This window comes from Carex rostrata, chromosome 28 (assembly GCF_964058835.1).
Source record: "Carex rostrata chromosome 28, lpCarRost1.2, whole genome shotgun sequence".
Classification (NCBI taxonomy): domain Eukaryota; kingdom Viridiplantae; phylum Streptophyta; class Magnoliopsida; order Poales; family Cyperaceae; genus Carex; species Carex rostrata.
In genome coordinates, this window is record NC_135945.1 from 582521 (window position 1) to 590549 (window position 8029).

The 8029-nt window shown below is 36.6% G+C and overlaps 1 pseudogene; it reads left to right on the forward strand.

Annotated features, from left to right (window-relative positions):
- The first annotated feature begins 2247 nt into the window (after positions 1 to 2247).
- Positions 2248 to 3972, forward strand: LOC144545463 (BTB/POZ and MATH domain-containing protein 1 pseudogene; annotated as a pseudogene).
- Positions 3973 to 8029: the final 4057 nt, after the last annotated feature.

Here is an 8029-nt window from a genome sequence, read left to right on the forward strand (position 1 = left end):
ATCAGTGATGTTCTCTTGACTTGACTACATCAGGCAAAAGCAACGTGATAAACACCTACAGCAGAATGAAATGTGATGTTAAGCCCATAAGGTGTATTGTTTGATCATACTGAGACGATTGTAATTTTGCGTTGTTGTTTTTCTTTTTGAATTAATGTAGGATTATTGTGATAAAAGTTTTTGGGATGTAAAAGGTTTATTATGAATGGTCAGAATATTTAGCATCATAAAAATTTGAAAAATAAATTAAAAAATGAATTACTCTAAAACTAGGATTCATTACTCATTTTAATTAGTTTTGTTCCATTTAGTTTCACGCTTAAAATTACAAGTTAGAAACCAGTTTGGAAAAAAAGAAATAATGTATACGATTTAGAATTGTGATTATAAAGATTTAGTGGTAGAAAAATATTAATTCCAATAAAGCTCCGATTGTAAAAGTTCTTTACCCAACATGTAAATAGATCCTCTAATCCCTTACATCCACCATCTGTTACATTTATATATTTTTATTGCTTTCTTTTACTTTCCAAAACAACAGCAACAACCCTTGCAAAACATCCGGATCAATCTTACTTTATTTTTCTATAAATCAATACTTCTGTTGTGTCTGTGGTTTGACATTCCAAATATAACACCGATCAGTTGTGCGCTTACAACCAGCCTTTCATTGTAATACTAGGGATATTATAAATTTTAAAAGCAAAAAAGTGTATCCAAAGTCTATACCATAAATACACAACAACGGATTAGTCAAAATCTACCTTACTCGGTTGGATAGTCTTATATTATGATTGTTTGATATTTGTTTGATCTTGTTGATTTATATATTCTTCTGAATTGAGATTTGTGTTGCATGAAGTTAATATCCCGCTTAGGTCTAACCAAATTGAGTAGTTTAGAATCGGTAATGAATTGTACAAAACATGGAATTATGAATAACCCTAGGAACTTGAATTAGAATCGACCAAATTCAACATCTGTTCCGGACCTACAAGAACCAAAGGTTGAATATCTAGCTAGGGAAAAATAATAACCGTACGTGAAGTCTAGTATTGAGTTGGGCCTCTCTTGGTTTATAATTGACACCGGTGTGAAATACCTAACCATGAAGTATCGGTACTTGAGAGTAAATTAGGCTAGTTTGTATTTATGGTCTTGACCACCTAAGGTGATAAAAATTAACCGTGAAACCCCAAATGGTTTAGGCACTATATCAAGTGGCGAGAGTGATTATTACAACAATAGGACTAGAAACCTAATATTATCAACCATGAATATAAGAAAGCAACTGAGTAAATTGATTGACTAGACAGAGTAATAAGCCGAAAGTCCATAGATTTTTCTATCTCAGATCACACAAATCCTTCTTATTTCATTTGTTTACTTGTTTTCTTATAACTCAATCTCATTGAACATTGTGATCGACCCTGGTACTACACAATCAGACTGTGCGCTTTCAACGACCTTTCCATTGAGTATTTATATTATAAATTTAAAATGCACAAGTACAAATAGACCCATAAATCTTATACGCAAAAGACTCAAAAATAGTTGAATTCAATTCCTACTTATTCACTCAAGCACTCTATAAATGAAGGAACTGTATAGCAAGGACTCATTTTTGGATGACCAAAAAAAAGAGCACAAGGTCATATTTAGTTGTGGTGTAAGACGTTGAGATGAGTTAATTGGAGTAACTTACATCACTTCTCTAGGTGGATAAACTTACTACACTTGTTGGGCTCATTGTATCGGCAGAGATACCTTTCCCAACATCTTTAATTTAAGCTTTAATTTGACCTACCAAATGATAAGTAAAATATGAGGAGTATATGGTGTAAACAATTTAATCCTCATTAAGTTTACTCCACTACCAAACATGACCAAAAGATTTAATTTCACACTTGGAATAACCAATAATTAGAAATGCTGCATGGTTTAAATATAGCGACGACCTTAACCTATCTAATGTTGTCCTTGAATCGAGCTAGGGAATCAAGACTCCAGAATTTTTCTTTTTGTGCGTACATAAAGTTATATTTAGAAGGTTAAAAAAAGGTGGATGGATAAATTGGAAGCAAATAAAGTAAAATAAAAAATAAAAAAGCAAGACAGACATAATTAACCTTGTCTAATATTGCCAAATACTTTTAGCAAAATAACCATTTTGTTTGTGCTCGTCTCGTTGATCTCTGAACCCCCTCCACCCCACCTCCACCTACACCCACACACATCTGTGCACACATGGGAAACTCAACAAAATGTTTTTCTTATTCGCGAACAACCAAAGGGTATGTATATATTTTTTTCTTCTTCTGTTTAGTCCCTATTATTTTTTTGGCTCTTTAACTCGGGGCCTGATAATTATATATTTCGAGTTTCAAACTTTCGTTCTTCTGTACATTTTCATTATGATTAATATTTAAGAACTTTACAAGAACCTGAGATATTGTAATCGTAGAGTCAGCTATCCAGATATTTCTAAATTTATCTCTTATTTGCAGTATTGAGCTTTTGTAATAGGCCATTTGGGGTTCACATATGATCAGAAGCTTACTAATAGACATTTTTTCTTAAAGAAACAAAATACAAAAAAGCTCGTGAATTTCTAGCAATTAATTACCTATGTTACTGAATTTAAACTACTCTTGTTAATGTGATACGTCATACATATAAATGGACCATGCAGTAATAAATATATAATTTTTGGTGAGCTTTAATGTCCCTGTTTCAGTATGCATATGGAGTTTATAAAGACAAGTTATTTATACATTCTTGGCATTAATTGTATTTGCTAGTCCATTATAAACATGTATTGTGTCATTTTCTTGAATTATAGTATAATCTGACAGATATAATTCATGTCAATCAATTAATAATATATGTATGCTTACGTGTAGAGGTCTAACATCTATCCTCTGTTTTGCATAATTTTCTGCGAGTAATAGCACGCGAGAAATAGATTCAGTAAGTCAGGTGCATACTATAACTGGAAGTCACAATTTTGAAGTTCAGAACTATGAACTCACCAAGGGACACGGTATAGGCAAGGTCATCAAATCGAGAACCTTCTTTGTCGGAGAATATGAATGGGAAATCCATTTCTACCCTCATGGGACCAGTAAGGAGTTTTCAAATTACATTTCTGTCTTCCTTCAATTAAAATCCAGAGTAGGTGAACCGAGAACCAGATGTAGCTTCTCTCTTCATGACTACGCTTTGGGAGAAGCAGGGTACACAAAAGAGTATACGCACACCTTCAAGAGCTCTTCCAACAATTGGGGTTTTCCGAAATTCTTGGAAAGGAATACTTTTGAAGCCTCAAAATGTCTTAAACAGGATAGTCTCACTATAATTTGTAATGTTACAGTTATAAAAGAACTGGTGACGTATAGTAATGTTCCTTTGACAGTTCCAGCTCCACCTAACATCCACGAGCGACTCGGTGGTCTCCTGTTACGGAAAAAGGGTGTTGACATATATGTTAAAGTGGGTGGTAAGAGCTTTCCTGCGCATAAATGCGTTCTAGCTGCCAGCTCACCGGTATTTGAAGCACAACTTTTCGGAGTGATGAAAGAATCGAAAAAAAAAACGTTGAAGATAACAGACATCGAGGCTTCTGTATTTGAGGCTGTGCTTCATTTTATTTATAATGATGCCCTTCCAGATATTGATAAGGATGCTGATACTGTGATGACTCAGCATCTCCTCGTGGCAGCTGATAGGTACTTGTTGGAGAGGTTGAGGTTTACTTGTGAACAAAAGCTATGTAACAATCTTGACACGAATAATGTCGGTACGACACTTGCACTGGCCGAGCAGCATAATTTACCTCATCTCAAAGCTGGATGCCTCAGACAACTTGCCTCCCCCCAGTTCTTGAGATCTGCCATTCAAACAGATGGTTTTGAGCATTTGTTAAAGAGTTGCCCAAGTGTTGTGAAAGACATCATATGCAAGTTGATTTGAATCAGTCATTATCTCTTGACTACATAAGGCAAAAGAAATATGATAAACACAGCATAATGAAATGTGATGTTAAGCCCATGAAGTGTTTTGTTTGATCCTACTGAGACGATTGTACTTTTGTATTGTGTGTTGCTTTTTGAATTATGAAGGCTTATTGTGATAAAATTCTTAGGGATGTAAAAGGTTTGGATGAATGAGCAGAACATTTAGCGTAATAAAATTTGAAAAAAGTGAATTACTCTAGCATTAGGATTACTAATTTAAAATGGGTTATTCAATGTGGTTTCACACTTAAAATAACAAGGTAGAAACCATTTTGGAAAACGGCTCACTATTGACTGTCTGTCTTCCAGCAAAGCATCAACTTCGACCGAAAGCTGTCCATTCAATCACTTACTGGTTGCATGGGAATTTCAGGGGGGCACTGGCTTGGTTGTTGCTTTTTCTTGCATCAGTTTGTGGAGTAATCTCAGAATGCAAATATTGAACATGTACAAAAATAAGTCACTATGTATAATTCAAATCATACCACATCAAAAATATACAGATTGTATGTTGAAATTGCAACTTGCAAGAGGTACTAAACCAGTGTAATATGGGCATTGAGCCCGGAGATAGTGCCTACAAATAAAGAAGATAATTCTTTCATAGAGAAAATATGCTCGTTAACTTAATGGTTTTTTTACGAACATAAAAATATGGGAGCACCTAGCATCCCCTGTAACAATTTCTCATTTTATCTCCGGTCATTAATTACTAACTATCTAGGGGGGCACTTATTATTTGAGAACCATCTAATATTTGAAATATTTTACAACTAACGTGCGCAAGTTTTTTTTTTTTTGCTTGATTCAAGCCCGTAGGAAGAAAATTACATCTCAGTTGTTACATTGGTTTGCCAAAAGTAGCATGATAAAACATAAAGCTTAAACCCTCTCAAAAGAAAAAACTACTGAAGGTAAAATTACATCAGAAATTCAGGGAACAATGGGAAGGTGAATCCTGTGACTACCCCTCCCTTTTCGCGCCCCTTCTTTGCCAGGCTGTTGGCCAAAACTGTTTGGTCTCTACTGGCATGGATGCATTTGTAATTTTGGTTACTCAGTACTTTCCAAATTTCCAGCACCTCTTTAAACATTCTCCAGTCTGCTTCTGTTGGTGGTAGGGTGTTTGAGGCCGCATTTACAATCTCCAGACAGTCCGAGTAAAAGATGCACTCCTGCCAATTTCTCTCCCTTGCAAATAAAATAGCCTATTGAAGTGCCATAGATTCCGCTTGCAGTGTACCACATGCAATAGCTGATGCTAAATGATATGCCAATAGGGCTCCTCTGTAGAATACAAATCCAATACCCCCCCCCCCTCTCCATCCCTCCTTCCATGAACCATCACATATGCAAATGCATTCATCTGTTTGCAGGTTGACATGGTTGTTCTGAGCATCCCTTTTGATACCTGTACCAGCTGCAGCTGCTATATATAATTCAGAGGATATATAGTTTTGGTACCTTAGGAATAATTGGGGAGTTGCCCAGATAGCATTAGCAATTGCCGTCCAATGTGAGTCATCCGTTTGAGAAAATATCCAGGTCAGTGTTTATCTGACAGGGTCAGTTAGGTCCTTTGTCCGCAAAGATATGTCAGCTAGCATCCAACATGCCCGAGAGAAGGCATTGAAACAAGAAGTGTGGTACATCTTCAAGTTGTTGTCCACAAGTTTGGGATGTGTCATCCCCCTTTCCTAGTCTAGAGTATAGGATTTGAGCCAATGGTACCCCCCCCCCCCCTCTGTGTGACAGTTTCTAGAGATAAATTCTGATTCTTGGCAGGATGTGACCCTTCTTCCATATGGCAACCCAGAGATCCCTGTCACTTGCTGGTGTATACATTTGGGATTGGCCCTTCTCCTTTAATCTGTCATATGCCTTCTTAACGAAATATAGACCCGAACCCGTTAAGACAAATACAACATTATCAGGTTGAGAGGTAGGTTGAGGAGGTCTGACATTTGCCAATACTATCATTGTTGCAGCATATCCAAAGTGATTAATCATGATGTTACTGTCCCAATTACCTGTTTGCAGGTCTTAATTGTAAAGCTCCCTCAATCATGCAGACAGAGCCATCTCCTATATTCCACCTAATCATCGGCTGTAAGTCATCTCGTAGTCTCATCAGGTTCCTCCACATGGCTGTGCAATTGTATGTTCTTTAGTTGTGCCACAGTGCGCTACAAGGTATGTACTTTGCCCTGATTTGCTATACCCATAGGGCATTTGAACCCGTTGCTATATTCCAAAGCATTTTATTTAGAGTGGCAAGATCTAACCCCAGTCCCCCATGTTCAATAGAGGCTGTGATTTTATCCCATGCGATATATGACATATATTGTTCCTTTTGCAATTTTTTTCCCAGAAAAAACCTCTAATTAGATAATTGAGTTTGTCAATGATACCTTTTGGGATTTTTGTCGTACCCATGAAGTATATTGGGATGGCATGCAAAACAACCTTAATCAGCACCACTCTGCTTGCTTGGGACAATAGACCCATTTTCCACGCCTTGAATTTTGCAGTGAATTTTTCTTCTAGAAAAATCAAATGAATGGGCATCTGTATTGATTGGGCATCCTAAATACCTTGCTGCTGTAGAGTCATGGGGCACTTTGAAGGTTATAGCCACCTGAGCCTGAGTACTGGGATTTGTGATTCCACTGAACCAGATGTGGCTCTTTTATGGGCCCACCTGTTGTCCTGAGACACTAGTGAAGACTTGAAGACAGTGGTTAATTGTCGCTGCCTCATGCTTATCAGCCTTCCCAAACATCAGCAAGTCATCGGCACAAAGTGCACATGTCAATGGTTCCCAAAACACATTCACTTGCCATATAGAGACACTACTAGAGTTCCCAAAATACTTTCAATTGGAGTATTGTATTAGTGTGGTAAATGTCATATTATCTTGCCATATAGAAACACTATAAGAGTGCTCCAAACACCTTCAATTGGAGTGTTGTATTAGGGTTGTAAATGCCCTATTATCATGCCATATAGAGAGACAACTAGAGTGGTCTAAACACTTTCAATTGGAGTGTTGTATTAGGGTTGTCAATGTCATATTATCTTGCCATATAGAGACACTACAAGAGTGCTCCAAATACCTTCCATTGGAGTGTTAAATTAGGGTTGTAAATGTCATATTATATTGCAATCTAGAGACACTAGTAGAGTGCTCCAAACACCTTCAATTGGAGTGTTGTATTAGGGTTGTAAATGCCATATATTCTACCATATAGAGACATTACTAGAGTGCTCCCAACACCTCTCATTGGAGTGTTGAATTAAGGTTGTAAATGCCCTATTATCTTGCAATCTAGAGACACTACTACAGTGCTCTAAACATCTTCAATCGGAGTGTTGTATTATGGTTGTAAATGCCCTATTATCTTACCATTTAGAGACACTACTTGTGTGCTCAAAACACCTTCAATTGGGGTGTTGTATTGGGGTTGTAAATGCCCTTTTATCTTGCCATATAGAGACACTACTAGAGTTTCCCAAACACTTTCAATTGGAGTGTTGTATTAGCAGTGTAGTAATATTAGGTAATATGCGGCCGCATATGCGTATGCGGTTCCGAACCGCATAGAAAATCAATATGCGGTTTAATATGCGGTTTCGCATATGCGGCCGCATATTAGGCCGCATATTTTTGACCGCATATGTTTTAACAGGCCGCATATAATCCTTGAACCTGTTATTTGTTCTAACTATTTGTATTTGTATTTGTATTACTATGTATTATTATGTATTTGTACTGTTACAGAACTTGTTGGTTTTTACTTGACCAAACTGATAATAAATCAGCTGTTATTCCTTGAACCTGTTATTTAGATCCCAACCATTGGACTTCATTGATGTTGGAATCGGAATAACAGTAACAGATTACTGTAATTCTCAAGGAAATGTATTACTATTTGTATTACTCTGTATTACTAATTTACTATTACTGATGATATTGGCATGTTGTCATTACTATGTATTTCTATTTGTACTCA